Source organism: Typopeltis vanoorti, chromosome 21 (genome assembly GCF_054136105.1).
Source record: "Typopeltis vanoorti isolate ZY-2024b chromosome 21, IOZ_Tvanoo_1.0, whole genome shotgun sequence".
Taxonomy (NCBI): domain Eukaryota; kingdom Metazoa; phylum Arthropoda; class Arachnida; order Uropygi; family Thelyphonidae; genus Typopeltis; species Typopeltis vanoorti.
Window position 1 is genome coordinate 29,478,438 of NC_143569.1, and position 19,022 is coordinate 29,497,459.

General features: G+C 37.9%; 1 protein-coding gene and 1 pseudogene across 7 annotated transcripts in view; both read left to right on the top strand.

The window, feature by feature from the left end:
* Positions 1 to 19,022, top strand: part of LOC150094689 (cell adhesion molecule Dscam1-like) — a 772,561-nt gene that overhangs the window by 651,881 nt on the left and 101,658 nt on the right. The window lies entirely within an intron of this gene.
* Positions 1,379 to 1,497, top strand: LOC150094690 (5S ribosomal RNA; annotated as a pseudogene).

The window sequence follows — 19,022 nt, forward strand, 5'->3', positions numbered from 1 at the left end:
GCAACACACTGACTAACCTTCTTGTCACACTATTCTTTTTTATCCTTCCAAGCAGCCTACATATTGGACTGACATGTAAACACGTCGAGGCCCATATAGTAGTTAATCATTAAACAGCTAAAAATAAGAATATTTCTAATCTGTTACATATCATTTTAAGTTACCACCTATAAAAAGTTTTTAGCAAACCCATAGTACATTTGCACCATGAGTGAGCCAAGAATTTTTTTTCCTACTATTATGAATTTTATATATTTTTGTATTTTTTATTTTTTTACATAACCCGGAAATATTTCTTAGAGACCAAACATGGAACCATTTCAGGTCTCCAATAAGTGGGATAGTGGTCTCATAGGTGCGAAGTTCATCTTATGACATGAGCGTATGACAGAATTATATTACTTTTATGAAGCGCACATTTATCTAGTTTGTTTAAGCAGTCATTCTGTTGTTCATTTTTATCATGCCTAGCCTAAACTGGGGTACATTAGTCTTTCGCAATGACTCTTATATGCTTATTATTAGATATTATGAACAACATTTGCAGAATAAATGGGAGGGTCGAGAGAGAGAGAGAGATTATTGACAGAGGTAATTTCTAGTTTCTGGAATGTTTGGCATGAGGAAAGATTGAAGAAACAATACACCTGAGAAAAAATAAAATTGCTTCGACTGTTTGATCAATAAATAAACCCTCTTCAAAAAGCTAAGAAAAAATGTGTTTCACTGTGATAATGTTGTCGTGTGGGGTTCTCCCATAATAACTGATTCTTAAAACTCTCTCCAGATTTTTCATAATTTATAGTTGATGCTCTCCTTTCAAATCATTCATTCATTGTCATTAAGATGTAAGTTGAACCATAGTATAACAAGGATAGAACCTTTTCTTTTAATTTTTTTTTTTTAATGTCAGCTGCTTCTTGCCCTGATAAAGCCAAACAGAATAGATGTTATCAAAACCAGCCAGTTTTGACTAATCTGTAGTGTATACTATAACAACTAATAAAAAAGTTCTCTTCTATATTTATAATAGGATAGAATCTTATAGTACTGTGACTTACCAAATTCCTCTTTGGAGTTCTTGCTTCACACTAGGTGATAAGACCTGTCTTTCATAGGCTAGTATCTGTAGATGTAGCTAAGATGGCTAGGAATTGAGTCTCTGTGATGGTCAGCATGGATTTTTTTAAAGGATTTTTTAAAAAAATCCTAATCTAACAGGATTTTTTCTGGCTCCAACCCATGAAAGGTTTATTTGCAAATTTTTCCATAGTACATTCATACCATGGGTGAGTGAAATTTTTTTTTCCATTTTTTTATTATTTTTACACACACACACACACACACTTTTGTATTTTCATTTATTTTTTATATATAAAAAAGTGGCTAGATCGGTTTGAAAGTACCAGTTCTCATCTGATCACTGAAGTTAAGCAAACCTGACCCCAGTTAGTACTTGGGAGGGTTACTACCTGGGAATCCTGGGTGCTGCTGGCATTGCTGGCCTGGTTGGCTGAGTGGTTAGCATATCTGCTCTCCAGCCAAAAGTCTGTGGGTTCGAGTCCTGCCATGGGCATGGATGTTTGTGATTGTCTGTTAAGACACTAGTGGCAGTGGTTGGCGATAGATGCCATTGGTATAGTTGCAGTTCATTGTAGTTGGTGAATTAAGTGGTGGAGAGCTGTAGAGTGGGAGTTCTCCCTCGATGAGCCTTGAACTCCCTGGAGGTGTCACATAATAATAAAAAGAGTGGAAGGAGGGCAAGATTGTGCCACTTCATAAAGGAGGTGATCGAACTCAAGCATCAAACTATAGGCCTATCTGTGTGTCAGGTGTTGTGGTTAAGTTGTTGGAGAAGCTTGTGAGAACTAGGATCCAGAGTTGGGTTGACAACAATGGTATAATCTTTGATGGACAGCATGGATTTGCTAAAGGGAGGTCGTGTTTTAGTAATCTACTTACTTATTACAATAAAGTGACTGCTTCCCTGGACAGAGGAGAAGGATACACAGTAATATACTTGGATTTCACAAAAGCTTTTGATAGAGTACCTCATGATAAGTTGACAGTCAAACTAGAGCAGATGGGGTTGGATATTAGATTAGTGCATTGGATTGGAGACTGGCTATCTGATAGGTATCAACAAGCTGTGTATGGGGGTGCAATATCCAAGAAAAGGAAAGTCACTAGTGGAGTGCCTCAGGGATCTGTTTTAGGGCCATTACTATTTAACTTGTATATTAATGATATTGGCGAAGATTTGGATGGAGATATTCAGTTGTTTGCAGATGATGCAAAGTTGGGACGAACCATAAAGAGTAGTGAAGATGTTGTGGCCTTGCAAGAAGACTTGAATAAATTGAGTGACTGGGCAAGCAAATGGGGATGTGAGTTCAATGTTGCAAAATGTAAGGTTTTAAAATTTGGAAAACAAAGATGGGATGCAGAATTTATGCTTGGTGAGAATATATTGTTGGAAGTAGAGGAAATAAGAGATCTGGGGGTGAAAGTGGATAAGGATCTAAAATTTAGGGGACACATCGCCAAAATTGTGAAGACAACACAAAGACTTCTGGGAATGATGCGGAGGACACTGACGTGTAGAAGTAGGGAGATTCTTGTTCCATTGTATAAAGCTTTGATTAGGCCACACATGGACTATTGTGCCCAGATTTGGTCACCTGGTTTTCAGAAGGATGAAGAGATGTTGGAAAGGGTCCAAAGGTGACTGACTAAGGTAGTTTCTGACCTCTGGAATGTCGAGTATGAGGAAAGATTGAAAAGATGTAATTTGCAGAGTCTAGTGGAGAGAAGGAAGAGGGGAGATATGATAGAGACCTACAAGTTGGTAAGGGGTTGTTATAGGATCAATGGTGGAGAAGTTCTACAGAGAATAGTGGGAGATCAGGGGAGAACCAAAGTCATCCCTGGAAACTGTATAAAGAGGGTGTGAGTAGGGGAGTGAGAGGCAGGTTTTTTCGTGCAGAGTTGTGAATGATTGGAATGCCTTGCCTGAGAGTGTGGTGTCTGCAAGGAGTTTGAATGTGTTTAAGACGCGGTATGATGAGATGTGTGTGAGATAAAAGGACCTCCTAGATGAGTCTTTGACTCCATGAGGTCTTTTTTAATAATAATAATAATAATGATAATATAGTTTGGAAACTCTGTTGCTCAGAGACCAAACATTGAACTTTTTTTAAATCTACTTCAGGCCTTTAATAAGTGGAGCAGTGATTTCACATCAGGTCAATATCCTTGTCCGAGCACAATTTGAACCTGCAGCCTCTTGGCTGGAGAGGGGATACAACACTTGGATGTTAAAAACTGGCGGGATGTGAATTTGAATGAATCGGTGAGTGAGATTACCAGTTGCAAGTAAATTAATTAATTATTATTATTATTATTTGTCACCTCCAGGGAGTCCAAAGACTCATCGAGGGAGGACACCTGTTCTACAACTCTTTCTCTCTCCACCACTCAAATCCACAAACTGACCGCAACTACACCAATGCCATCTACCACTGACGACCACGACTAGTATTACTACAGACAATCACAAACATCCATGCCCATGGTGGGATTCAAACCCACAGCCTTTTGGCTGGAGAGTGGATATGCTAACCACTCTACCAGCCAGGCTGGCATTTTAAAAACTTTTAAAGTTTTAAAACATTTTAAAGGTTTTAAATTTTGGAATGCAGAGTATACAGTTGGGCATGGAGGCAGGTGGAAGAGATAAGGATTCAGTGGATAATGGTGACAAGAGCCTAAATTTTAGGATACATGTTCCCGAAAATGAGAAATATCATCCATTGTGATGTGGAAAACACTGACATGTAGAAATAAAAAAGGTTATGATTTCTTTGTTTAAAGACCATCATGCTGTATCTAGCTTGGATTTGGTCACCTGGTTTACAGGATGATGTTATATTGGAAAGGGTCCAAAGAGAGAGAGAGAGAGAGATGATTGACAGAGGTGGTTTCCATGTTTCTGGAATGTTAAGCATGAAGAAAGATTGAAGAAATACAATTTGCAGAGCTTTGTGGATAGAACAGAGTGGGATGTGATTCAGACATGCAAGTTGATAAGGGATTGTTTCCAAATTAATGGGTTCCAAATTAATGGGGAAGAGATTCTTCATAGAATGGAGGAAAGAGGGGAAGGAGGAGGGGGGGGGGTAGAACATGAAGTGTTTGTTGTTGTTGTCGTCATGTTGCTGCCATCTTGGCTGGCCGAGTGGTTAGAGTGTCTGCTCCCCAGCCAAAAGGCTGTGGGTTCGAATCCCACTGTGGGCATGAGTGTTTGTGATTGTCTTTGGAAATACTAGTGGCGGTGGTCAGCAATAGATGGCATTGGTGTAGTTGTGGTCAGTTGGTGGATTGTGAGTGGTGGAGAGAGTTGTAGAGTTGATGCCCTCTCCTCGATGAGTCTTTGGACTCCCTTGGAGGTGACAAAAAATAATCAATAATGTGGGGTTCTCCCAATTTTCCTCATCAGGTAGGACAGGTTGAGCCCTCCAATGAGGGATTTTAAGTATTTATTTTTGACTATAGATCCATTTGTGTTCATGGGCCAGTTTGTCTGTTCTGAGGGACGAAAAACCCAAGTTTCCAAGTGAAAAAACCCTCTGTCTCCTTATGAGACCAGCTCACTTTGTGAGTACAACATAAAAGTGGCTTTTTTAACTTTTACAAAAAATATCAAGATTCCTACATCCACCAAAACCTCCACATCACCCCATGAAAAAACCAGGCATTTATGAGATTCATTGCTCTTGTGGCATTTGTTATATAGGCCAGACAGGAAGGTTGGAAGAGATCTGCATGTCTGAACACGTAAAAGACATTGAAAAAAGAAGAATGCATAAATTAGGTCTGGCATTCCACATAACCACTATAGGCTATCAAATACTTTGGCAACAAACAAAAATGTCATATATCGATATACTTCCCTCACAACAGTTGTTATTTTTAATTTTCGAACTGAACTGCAGACTGGCAATAATAATTCAGTTCTTTCAATTAAATCTTCTAATGTTATGTATAATATTCTGATTGCTTATTCTAAGAAAGATACAAATGAAAACAAGGATGTAAATTTTCTTCAAGTATAATATTCTCTCAAACATAAAATCATTAAAGTAGATTGGCCAATATTTTTGAATAATACTGACAATAAATGAAATAATCTGTTCATTTATTATTCAGATGTAGTTCCAGAAAATTCAATGCATTTCCTTGAGCAATTTCTTTCCACAGAATTCTTAAAGGCTGTCACATTACAGGGAAACTTCTTTGCTTTCACTTCTCTATTGTCATGCTACATTTTTTGAAATTATTTCCACATTGAATAATACTGACAATAAATTAAATAATCTCTTTCTTTTAAGGTTACATGTGATCAGCATTCATATTTGTTAAATTAGGGAAACAAAACACACATGTTAAAAAGATTGTTTTACTGTTATGTATGATTAATAATAAAATAATAACTTTACGTTTCGACCCCTGTATTGAGGTCATCTTCAGAAGGATACATTCAGAAGTATAAGAATAAGCTACATGCTGTTGCTCTTTATACAAGTAAATTACATCTATGTTGTTAACTAATCTTTTTTCTTAGCCTGCCCTCTAGTGAGAGAAAAAAAAATTAAATAAATGAAATAAAATAAAATAAACAAAAATAAAATAAAACTACAATAAACTCTGCTAAAGTCCTCATGTACTAGGATTCTTCTGGAATTATACAGTTATGTTATGATTATCTTCTGGATTTGTACAGGTTGCTATTGAATGTTCAAGGGGAAAAAAAAAAAAAACACTTCACTAGGTCTTGTATTGAGATTTTTTTCTTTGTGGTTGCTATGAAGGTTGTAGATGGGTCCTCCACATTCTTGGAATTGTTAGACCGTCATTTTTATTCAGATTCGGATCATGTTTGAGCATTTCACATGCTTCCTTGAATTTCCGCTCGAACCAGGTTTTGGTGCGGTGTAGGGACTTGGTACCTTTCCAGTCAATTCTGTGGTATGTTTGGAGTGCGTGGTCAGTTTTTCCAAAATGCAGGTATTTTATGTGACGTTTATGTTGTATAGAGTGCAACAGCATGTAGCTTGTTCTTATACTTCTGAATGTATCCTTCTGAAGATGACCTCAATACAGGGGTCGAAACGTAAAGTTATTATTTTATTATTAATCAGTAAAATAATCTTTTTAACACATGTGTTTTGTTTCCCTAATTTAACAAATATGAATTAAATAATCTGTTAATTTATTATTCAGATGTAGTTCCATAAAATTCAATGCATTTCCTTGAGCAATTTCTTTCCACAGAATTCTTAAAGGCTGTCACATTAGAGGGAAACTTCTTTGCTTTCACTTCTCTATTGTCATGCTACATTTTTTGAAATGATTTCCACATTGCATTAGCAACAGACTATGTAGATTCTTGTTTAGTCAAAATCAACTCAAGCGCTAGAAGGTGTAAAGATCTGTATTCCCTAACAAATTATGTATGAAGAAAACACATGTGGCAATAGTTTTTAACATAAATGCATAACTGCATAATTATTCTATGAATTTTGCTTAATTAAGTTAACATTTAGAATGACGAAGTTCAGTTTCAAAAGTAAAACTTTCATTGATATCATAATGGGTAAGTAATTTTAAATAATTATACAAATCACTTTTTTTTTTCATTGTTAGTTTTATTATTCATATTATTATTACATGAGTATCTCCATGGAGTCAGAAAACTCATCACAGGAAATCACACTAACCATTATTCACAGAAGACATGCAATACCTCTCCTTAAACTCCATTGACAAAGCAATTGCAACTACCCCTGGCAAGTCATTCACCATTCTCCAGGCAAAAAATTCTATCCCCACACCCTTACCAACCACACTTTTACATAATTTCTAGGGAAGATTCCTACTTGTCATGTACTGAAAAATATCTTTTATGTTCATCTTCTAGAACTCTTTTTGTAACTTATAAGTTTCTATCATGTCTCTTCTTTTCTACCTGTTAACAGAACTTTGCAACCTATACACCTTCAATCTGTCCTCATCAGGAGCATTTCACAGACCAGCTTGGTCCCTTGTCTCTGGAGCCTTTTCACCTCCTCATTCCAAAGAAACCATGTCACCAAATATGTGCATATAGTCAAGATGCAGTCATATCATAACTTTAATCCATTGATCTATCATGCCAATTTTTGCAGTATTCCCTGTGAACTTTAAATCTGTCCACATCACCCTCAAATCTGTAGCCTTATCAAATCTGTAGCCTTATCAATTTCCTGCAATCCAGTACTATCAGTGTAATACACAATATGTAATCTTTTCATCCTGTGGTACATAACACTGAGCCACAATAAATTGATGATCATTATCCTTTGCTCATATTGCCAGTATCATCCCACAGTATTTCTACATCACCTTTATTAACTATTACTCTTCCCAGCTTTGTATCATCAGCAAACAACTGAATACTCCACTTCAAATCATTCCTTGACATTAATATACAGATTAAACTGTAGTGGCCCTAATACAGAGCATTCCACTTACAATCATTCTCCTGGACTCTACTCCACCATAAACTACTCTGTATTGTCTGTCAGTCATTCCTCCTCCATCCATGCCACCAGCTTCATATCCACTTCCATTTGCTCCAGCTTATGTAATTAATGAATAACAAAAATGTACATAGTAAGTGAAATCCTTTTTATATTAGTATAAAATTTTTGCCCTAGTATCAAGAGCAATATCTTATCTACAACTCCTTAGATACTTATCTGATCTGTAATTTGTTACTTCTGTGTTGTAACCTTCTTTATGTAATGGAACTATCTTTCCATCTTATCAGTCCCTCAGAACCTTGCAAGAGTTGAGACTTAGGTTAAAGAACTTGGTCAAGGTTCTGCAAGTTTTCTTGCACATTTTCATAACACATGGGCTGATATGTCATCCAGTCCCACTACTGTATTCACATTGATATTTTTCAGTATGCTGTGCCTTTACCTCAATTCTCATATCAGTCTCTTTCACATCAGTAACTGCATTATCACCACCTGGATACACACTTGCAAAGTGATCACATAATAACTTAACCATTTCTTCTGCTTCTGTCACATTCCAGCCATTACCAATGATTAAAGTTTTCCATCCATAGTCATTTTTCCTCTTATTCACTACACAGCAAAAAATCTCTCTCTCCAAGATTTCTTCTGGCATGCTTATATAATTTTCTTATATAATCTGATTTAACCCTCCTTACCATTCTTGTCCATCCCCTTCTTGCCTGCACTTTGTATTATTCATGAACATGCTGATCACCTTTCTTTATATTCCCTCAACAATATTTTCTCTCTTTGTTTTTTTGCAGCTCCTACTTTATATTGCCATTCATCCATTTAACTCCCACTTAGATTATTCTCCTGACCCTTGGTATGTAATGTGCTAGTTCCCTCAAACAATCCATGACCACTTTTCATCCAGTATAGATATTCTTCTCTCGTAGTATATTACTCCATAGTGCCACACAAGCTGCTTCCTAAGCTTGTCTTAATCACGAACTTTGTAGTTCCATATATAGTCTTTCTCAACTGTGAATTCCACATGTTTACAGCCTTTCAGAATAAGACCAAATGGTCACTTTTCCCAATTGGTAGCAGATTCACCATCTTGGTTATGGATACATCTTCTGATTCTGTTATTGGATTTAGCATTCCCAAAGCCCTTTACATTGCATTACATTGTCTAGTGGCCAGTCCCCCTCTTACAGGTAATTGTCCCTTATTAATGTATAAATTCCATATCCATCTTATCCTGCTCTCTCTCCTCCATATAAAGGCATAATGAATAGTGACTACATGTTTATGTGTGTTTGCATTATAAACAGATCAAAAGAATACTAAAATCAGAAAAAAATTATTTCATTTCATATAAATTAATATAAAAGTAAAAATAAAGCAATATAAAGCAATACCACTGGAAGGTGGGGATGACTTGACTCGGAGAGTCAAGTCATCCCCGCCTACCAGTGGTAATGGCCTGATTCCACAAATGGGACTCTGTAATGGTGAGTATTGCTGTCTTAAATGCATATCTTCCCTAGTTGTGCACTACTTTACACCTCCAAAAAAGCAGTGCAGTGGACATGTTTCACTGGGGCCTCTGTTTCTGTCCACTCCTCTTCTTCATGCATGCAGTTTGGGTGATGGCCTTGTTGGCCATACTCATTACACTCATTATTCAACTAGGGAGTTAGTTTCTACTCCATTTGAGGGTAGACGTAAAACAGTTTTCTGCAGACTGGTCACCAGACAGACTGAACCCGATAGCAATGTATCTGTTGAAGGCTTCCTCATCAGCTGGTGAATAATCTTGCTGCTGCCTAGAAGGAGACTGGGTCAATGTGTTGAGGAAGCACTGTCTGAAGCCACACTTGGACTGGAGTCTGGGCACTCCCTGTTTGCGAGTTATGTACACAAAAGTCATTTGCCCCACCTGCATCCTATACTGTTTATTGAATTAACCACCCTGCACATAAAAGACCGTCATTAAAATACTGGCATTTTAACTTCATACACAAAAAATTCTCATAAAGAAAAAAAAATAAATCTAAAAGCATGAAAAATATAACAAAAAAGAAATTGGAACAAATAATAAAAATATATTCCAACTCGCCCAAAATAACCTCAAAACTTTTCCAATTAAAAAACACTTCCATATTCATTTCCCCAACATTCAAGACATTAATTCAAACACTGGTGACATATATCACATACAGGCATCAAAATCTGGTCTCTTTTTCCTAACAGAATCTCAGTTGGCATCCTCCACAACTACAGTCTACCTCAACTATCCAACATCTTATATGATGCATTGTGCAAAAAAGGGCAGAACATGTGCTTTTGTGAAATCTGATATCTTCTGTCAAAGTCTATTCAACTTGGAATCCCCATTTTTGATCTGCTCTAGCTCAAGATTTCCTTACCTCACTTTATAGCCTTCATTTGCAGCCTTTACTGCTCTCCTAACTCTGACAGTCCTGTTGCCTATCACTTAAAATTGATTTCTTGCATACTAATTACCCAAATTGTGAGATTGTCCTTCTTGGAGATTTTAATGTCCATAACACAAACTGGCTCCCCTACTCCAACTTCACAGATCAAGTCATGAACTAACACAAATAATCCATCTACCAACAAGAATACCAGACAATCCTCATCATTCTACCAACATTCTTGATTTTTCTTAACTTGCTCTCCCTCCAAAGACACTGTGGATGTCTGCTCTTGTCTTGGCAATTCTGACCACAGTTTTATTCAAATCTTCTTCTCTATAGTTCAAACTCCTTTCAGCCAATCTCAGACTCATACCTATGGCACTATAATTGTGCCAATTGAGATGACCTCCAGAATTTTTGTGCTGCTTTTTCGTGGTCAGATTACTGCTTATGATCTCCCGATCCAAACACCCACACTGAACTAATAACTGAAATAATCCTCACTGGAATGAGAGCCTTCATTCCCCACCCTACTGGAAACTCCTGATCTGTATCCAAGCCCTGGTTCTCAAAAAAATGTATCTCTGCTGTCCATGATAAAAATGCAGCTTATGTTCAGTGGCTTAAATTAAAAACTCCAGCTTTTTGTTCAGTTTACACAACAGCCACAAACGTATAAAAAGTTATCAAGGATTCCAAAGCAGACTTCATAAGAATGAAATGCAATAAACTGGTCAAGCCTTCTGGTCTCTTGCTACGACTGTTTGGGCATAAATTTTACCCTTCCCTGTTGACACCTCTCTTGCATCTTGATGGCATTATGGCAACCTCACCCAAGGAAAAGGCAGACCTCTTGGCATCAGTTTTTCCTCCAACTCCTACCTGGACGACCAAAACCAAATCCTCTCCTCCGCAAACTGCCTACTACATGCCTTTTCTGAAGTTTCGTGAAAAGGACATAAAAAACTCTCATTAATCTTGATACTAATAAGGCTCCTGGTCCAGATGGTATTCCTCCAGTGTTGTTCTCCAGAATTAACACACATCTTTTATTGCCTGAATATATAAACTGTCATTTTCTACTGGCATCTATCCAACAGCATGGCAGCAAACTTGTACCCCAAAAAGGGAGATTTGTCTCCTACTTTCAAAAGTGATGGAAAAAGTACTTTCAAAAGTGATGAAGAAAGTTATCAACAACCAGCTTCTTCATTACTTGGAGACTCAACATTTAGAGATCACCAATATGAATTCTGCCATTCTTGTTCTACAGCTGACCTCCTAGCTAATCTCACCCACCTTAGACACAAGCTGGAAAGATTTAGAGAAACTCATGCTATCACTCTTGATATTTCAAAGACATTTAATTCTGTCTGGCACTGAGGCCTCCCGAGCAATCATCTACTGTCATCAGTGGAGCTGTGAAGTCAGGGAAAGGAGGAAGAGCATGGGTGAGAGAACAGATCCCTGGGTCACTCCAGAATTGATGGAGAAATCTGATGAGAGGAAGCCATCCACCATAACACAATAAACAACCAGTGAGGAAGCTGGCAATTCATTGTGTTATGGTGGATGGCTTCCTCTCATTGGATTTCTCCATCAATGCTGGAGTGACCCAGGGATCTGTTCTCTCACCCACGCTCTTCCTCCTTTCCTTGACTTCACAGCTTCACCGATGACAGTACTCTTCATTCCTTATTTGATAAACCATGCAGTACCCTAATTTTAGATGCCTCAAGATTTTCCATAACCAGTGACTTGAACACTAACCTCCTCAAATGAGGTGAAGATTACTAGTAAATTTCACTACAAAAAAACTCAAGCCTGCCTTATTATCCACAAGAAAAATCCTACCTCATCCCCTTTCATTTTTGATAATGTTCCGGTTTCCTTACAAGATCAATTTTCTCTTCTTGGGTTGATTGCCACATCCAGTTTACCCTGGCACAAACATATTACTTAAATAGCCTCCTTAGCCTCTAAAAAGCTTGGTGTTCTTTTTAATTCTGAACATTACTTCTCTTCCTCTCAGCTCCTAATACTTTATAAGTCTCACATCTGACCAACTTTGAAGTACTGTTTGTACATTTAGGGTGGAGCACCCAAGTCTTCCTTAAGAATTCTTTATGATATTCAGAAGAGGACATTCTGCTTAATAGATGGCCCTTTCCTCACAGACTCCCTACATTCACGTTAGCATAGGCGCTCTGCTTAGTGTTGTACCTTTTCTATAGGTACTTTCATGTGCGTTGCTCTTCTGAATTGGCCACTACCATTCCTCCTCTTTCTTCTAATCATGTAAGAACTAGAACAGCCACTGGCTAACACCCATACATTGTCGAGCTCCAAATACACCAACCTCTTCTCATCAATTTCCTTTATTCTATCCACCTCTGTTCTTTGGAAAAATCTCTTCCATACTGTTTTTCCCACTGAGTACAATTTCCCGCTCTTTAAGAAGCATATCAACAGGCTACATTTTCTCCTGTAGTGTTACGGGTCTTGTGACCTTTCATGTATGGGGTCATCACAAAAAAAATAAAATAAAATGAATACAAATTTTAATTGACTTATTTAAAAAAAAAAATATGTAGCCATTATTTTGACAGAATTGATTCAACAATAAGAATATCATATGTTATTCATAAAAGATTGACAATTTTTTTTATGTAAAGTACTTATAATTTTAAAAGAAAGTATGTGTTGTATATAGTGATAGATGCATTTAATTTCCTGGTATGAGTGCTCACCCTGTTACGTTTGATTCTCACTAATAGCAAACACAGTTATAGCAAATATTACTACAGTAGATTTGTGTATTGATAGAGGATTGTATTGTGTGTGTGGGGGGGGGGATAGTGTGAAGTGATGTGATGAATCCTTCAGCTCCTTGGCGGTCTTATAATAATAATAACAATAATGGTAATATTACAAACTACTGAAAAGTCCTAACTAAATTCCTACAGGCACAGCACTATTTTAAAGGAAATTCAAACTATTTCTGGAGTCCTGTATAGACTGTAATTTAAAGGCATGAAGTGGCATGAGAGAAAAAAAAAAAAAGCCATGATTGATCACTAGAGCAGAGATTCCAGATTATCTATTACACAACCTATTCATCCACAGTGCTAATGCATAGTAGCATTTATTATTATTGTACAGTGTCTCCATAGAATCAGAAACCTCATCACAAGAGACTCACACTAACCTTTATAAGCACAATAGCTATCACACCTCTCTTTTAATTCATGTACTGTCAGGCACCCATAACTAATTCTGGCAATCCATTCCACTCATTTGCTATTCTCTGAGCAAAAAATCTAGTGTACACACTCTTACGCAACTTCCAGGGATGATCCCTAGTTCTCTAGGGTCACCCCTGTATTGAAAAAATTTCATCATGTATTGGAAAATTTCTTTTGTATCAATTTTGTAAAACCCCTTTAATATCTTAAAAGTTTTATCATGTCCCCTCTTTTCTACCTGTCAACTCAACTATTGTGTGTGACCCACACACATTTAACCTATCTTCATAACAAACATCCCACAGACTGTTCATTCATCTCTGAATCTTCTCCAGTACTGCCTGATCCCCAACAAACTTAGGCAATCAAATCTGTGCACAGTAGTAAGATGCAACCAAATCATAGCCTTATAAAGAGGGATAATAATCTCCCTATTGTTATTAGTTAGTTTGTTTTTCAACATGCAAGTAACCCATTGAGCTATTTTAACAACTTTTGTAATATGTCCTCTGTACTTCAACTCTTGGTCCACCATTACCACCAAACTCCCTGGCCTCCTAATTTCCTGCAATCTAATATCATTAATGTAATGCACAGTATATAACCTTTTCAACCTGAAATGCATAACCTTACATTCATTTAAATCATACCGCAAGATATCTACATCACCCTTATGACATATTGCCCTCCCCTGTTTTGCATAATCAGAAAACAACTGAATATCCACTCTTAATCTATCCCTATCATTGAAATACAAATTAAAAAGTAGTGGCTCTAGTACAAAATCCAGAGGTACTCCACTAGTCATTATCATTCTTCTCGATTCCACTCCATCATGTACTACTCTCTGTTGTCTGTATATCAGCCACCCTCCTATCCATGCTACCCACTTAATGTCTATTCCCATTTGTTCCAACTTTTGTAATATCTTTCTGTGCAATATTCTGTCAAATACTTTGAAAAGCCCAGTAGTAAAAGGGTAGCCATTTCCCTTATCTAATTCTGTTGTCACTGTATTATTAAATGTGAGGAAATTAATAAGATGGGACTTACATTTTACAAGGTTATGCTGCCTACCATAGAATATCATATTCCTCTCTGTCCATTGCTAGATTTTATTTTTAACCATCTTTTCCAATGCTTTAACTACCACTCCTGCAGTATTAATTGTTCTGTAATTTGCTGCTTCTCTTGGAGCTACCTTTATGTAATGGAACTATCTTGCCCTCTTTCCACTCCATTGGAACCTTGCCAGAGCTGAGACTTAGATTAAACAACTTCATCAGATGTACTGTGAATTCTCTTGCTCGTTCATACAGCCCACAGGCCAACATGCCATCCAGTCCCATGCTGTATTCATGTTGATATTTCTCGATATGCTGAGTACTTCCCATTTATCTAACTAATTTCTGTCACATCGTCAACTGCATAATCTCTGCTTGGATGATACACTTTTTCAAAGTTATCACTGGGCAACTGAACTAATTCTTTTGCTTCTCTCGCTTTCCTAGCAAGTAAGAGTAACAAAAGTTATCCTTATATACTCATCATTACTCTTACTTGCTACATAATGAAAAAAAAAAAAAACTTTTGGATTTACTTCGGTCTGCTGAGCTAATTTTCTTCTCATCATCTGATTCAATCTTTCCTACCACACTGCCACCCTTCTTGCCTACACCATCATCATCAAATTCCTGATATGTACCCTCGGGGGGGGAGAATGTACAGAATAATTATGATAGTCCTAAGTGAAAAAGTTACACCATTACTAACTACTGATCAACAATTTTTCTACAAATTAATCTGTTATCTGTCAAGATTCCAATATTATTAGATCTTATATTTCTGTCTTTTAAGTCACATTTTACTGTATCAATTCATCTATGTTTTGGTCTTCCTCTCAGTCTCCTCCCTGCTAATCTAGCAAAGAACACTTGTTTTGCTAATCTTTCCTCTCCCATTCTGTTTAAATGACCATACCACCTGAGATTAGCTCTGCTAACACATTCTTGAATACTAATAATTATTATTATTATTATTATTATTATTGTTCCGGGAAACTCCAAGGAGTCGACAGACTCATCGAGGGAGGCCCTAACATCATGTCAAGAACAACTATTCAACATTCACACAGTATCTATCATACCTTGCCTTGAACTCATTCATGGTCGTAGCACCCACAACAGACTCTGGAAGCTTATTCCACTCATTTACCACTCTCCAAGTAAAGAACCTAGCTCTAACACCCTTGTCAACCACGCTCTTGCCCAGCTTCCATGCATGGCCCCTAGTCCTCCCACCACCAGTCATATTTTCAAAAATATCTTCTGGATCAATCTTATAAAAACCCTTCAGTAATTTGAATGTCTCAATCATATCACCCCTCCTTCGCCTATCGTCCAATTTCTGCAACCCACAAATCTTCAACTTATTCTCATAAGGTTCATTCCACAGACCTGCTATCATCTTGGTCACTCGTCTCTGGACCCTCTCCACTTCCTCCCCATCACGAAGAAACCCTGGTGCCCATAACTGGGCACAGAAGTCCAGATGGGGTCTTATCAAGGCTCGATACAGAGGAACAACAACTTGTTCGTCTCTGCATGTTAAAGTATTTTTCAGAAGCCAAGTGATTTGGTGAGCTGTTTTAGTTACTTTTGCAATGTGCCCCCTAAACTTCAACTCCCTATCCACCAACACTCCCAAATCCCTGGCCTCATCAATCTCCTGGAGTATGGTTCCACCAATGCGATATACTGGTGCTATTCTTTTCACCCCAAAGTGCATAACCTTACACTTTGCCACATTAAATTGACATCCATTTTTCCTGGCCCAGTCCTCCAAAATATCCAAATCATCCTGTAAAATTTTGACATCTTGTGCACTCACAATTGCTCTACCCAACTTTGCATCATCAGCAAACAAGTGAACACTTCCTCTCAGATCATTTCCAATATCATTGATGAACAAATTGAAAAGAGTGGTCCAAGAACAGAGCCCTGTGGCACTCCACTAGTCACAAGACGTCTTTTAGACTCCACTCCTGAATAAACCACTCTTTGATATCTCTCCTTCAACCACCCTCCTATCCATCTTACCAACCCTATATCTATACCCATCTGCTCCAGTTTACTGATTAGGGTTCCATGTGGTATCCTATCAAAGGCCTTGGCAAGGTCCAGTAGTATCACTGTAAACCCATTACCCCTATCCAGTTCAGCCGTCACTGTGTTATAAAACGTGAACAAGTTACTGAGGCATGATCTACCCTTCACAAAACCATGTTGTCCCCCATACAATATCCCATTTTCATCTATCCAATCCTGTATTCTTTTCTTGACTAATTTCTCTAAGACCTTGACAATGATTCCTGATATGCTAATCGGTCGGTAATTTACAACAGCAGTCTTGGAACCACCTTTATGCAGTGGAACTATTTTCCCCTCTTTCCACCCGCTCGGGACTAACCCAGACCTGAGACTCAAATTAAACAAAATGGTCAAGGGTACTGACAATTCTTTAGCTGCTTCTCGTACAACACGAGCTGGTATACCATCCAATCCCACAGATGTATTGACATTGAGGTTATGCAATAGACTACTCACCTCCACTTCATTAACCACAATTCCCGTATAATCTACTGGTTTATTCGTTTCTGCAATGTCACCACCTGGATGATATACTCTTGCAAAGTGCTCACTCAGTAACTCAACTATATCAACTGATTCAGTTACCTCCCTACCATCGGCATTCTTTAAAATCATTCTGCCATGTACATCTTTCCTTTTACTTGTTACATATCTAAAAAACTGTTTAGGATTCTCTTTAGCCTGCATGGCCAATGTTCTTTCGTAATCCTTTTTAGCTTTTCTTACCACACTCGTTACCCTTCTGGCCTGCGCTTTATACCGTTTGTGTGCCTGCCAGTCACCCTTCTCCTTAAATTCCCTCCATAGTTGTTTCTTTTTTTGCAGCTCAAGCTTAATGGTGTTATTCATCCATTTAACCCCTACTTGATTTATTATTCGGATTCTAGGTATACAGTCAGCCATTGCTTCATGCAAGCACTTCTTAACTACCTCCCATGCACTATCAACTTCTAGTCCTTGCAGTTGTACATGCCATGGCACTGAACCAATCAAACTCCTAAGCTTCACATACTTTCCAGCCCGATAATTCCACATGTACCCTGTCTTAATTGAAAATTCTACACCTTTAGCCACCTCCCAAGTTAAGACCCTATGATCACTCTCACCGATTGGTGGCAATGTGGTCATATTTGTTACAGCCAAATCCTCAGATGTAATTACTAGGTCAAGCACTCTCTGACCCCTAGTATTTTCCATTACATGCCGTCGCAGATAGTTATCCCTTAATAACCGCATAAAATCCAGTTCCTTCCTTCCGTGTGTCCTCTCCTCACTCCAATAAATGCGACCATAGTTGAAATCTCCCATAATAATCACCCTCCTTCCACCCCTTTCTTCTATTTGCTTGTGCATACTGTCACCACCATCTTTTCCATCACCTGGTCTATAGCAGCACCCAATTGTATATTTAGTTCTGCTAGCCACATCTCACACCAAATGGCCTCAAATGTGCTCTTTTCTCTATCCTGCAATTCAACTTCTATTCTCCTTGGCTGGAGCTCATCAGCTATCATCAACAATACTCCTCCCCCCATTTTATTCTCCCGGTCATTCCTGAACACACTATACCCATCACATTCAATCCCACTAGTTATATCATCTGCAGTCAGCTATGTTTCACTAATACCTATAACCTGTGGTCTGGAAGTGCCAACCATGGCCAAAAACTCTTCCTTCTTGTTCCTAATACTCCTAGTATTAGTGTACATGAATTTAAGACCCCCATTAGCCCCAACCCTACCTTGATGCCTTATATTAACTATCCCACTCAGATTTGCTGTCCTTATTTGCTCTGGCATATTATATTCATTCTTACATTCAACTGCCTCCATAAGGACTGTATATCTACTCCCCCCCCCTTAACAAATCTAGTTTCCCTGAATTTGCACATCCACTACATTCAGCAACACTTTCTCAAGTCTTCTTACACCGTAACCATTCAAATGCAAGCCATCCATCTTATATAGATCCTTTTGCCCATCAAACTCACTCCACACATCCACAAATTCCACACCACTCGTCATACATAACCCACGCATAAAGTCATTCGCAATTATTGCCCTCCTTTTAAACATTTCACTGTCATACCGTGGCAAAAGACTAATCATTCTCTCTCACTCTTTTCTTTTGCTACCTCAAACAATTCATTCAAGTCTTCTATCATTTCCATTTTATCTCCTTTCAAATCATTCGTACCTGCCAAATCAATCATTTCTTTCACCCTTTCCTTTTGCTCTCTAATAGACTCAGTTACGTCCTTTATGGTCGCACCAGGTTGGTACGATTTTGTCAAATCCTCTACTAACACACCTCGTACTAACGAGTCTCCATACAGCACTCTATCCTTCATTTTGTTCATGTTCACATTCATACGTCTATTTTTCCTGTCATACCTTTTATTATTGGTTGGTTCATCATTCAGTCTATTTTTGTTCATGCACTCTAGCTGCTGTTTTGCTCTTTCTATCGCACTATTCAACAATGCGATCTCACTCAATGCATCTATCTCATCTTTTTTATTCTCTGAGAAACCATTTATACTATCATTCACACTTTCTACATTCACACTCTCACAATTTTCATGTACAACCTTGCTGTTTCTTGTCATATCCC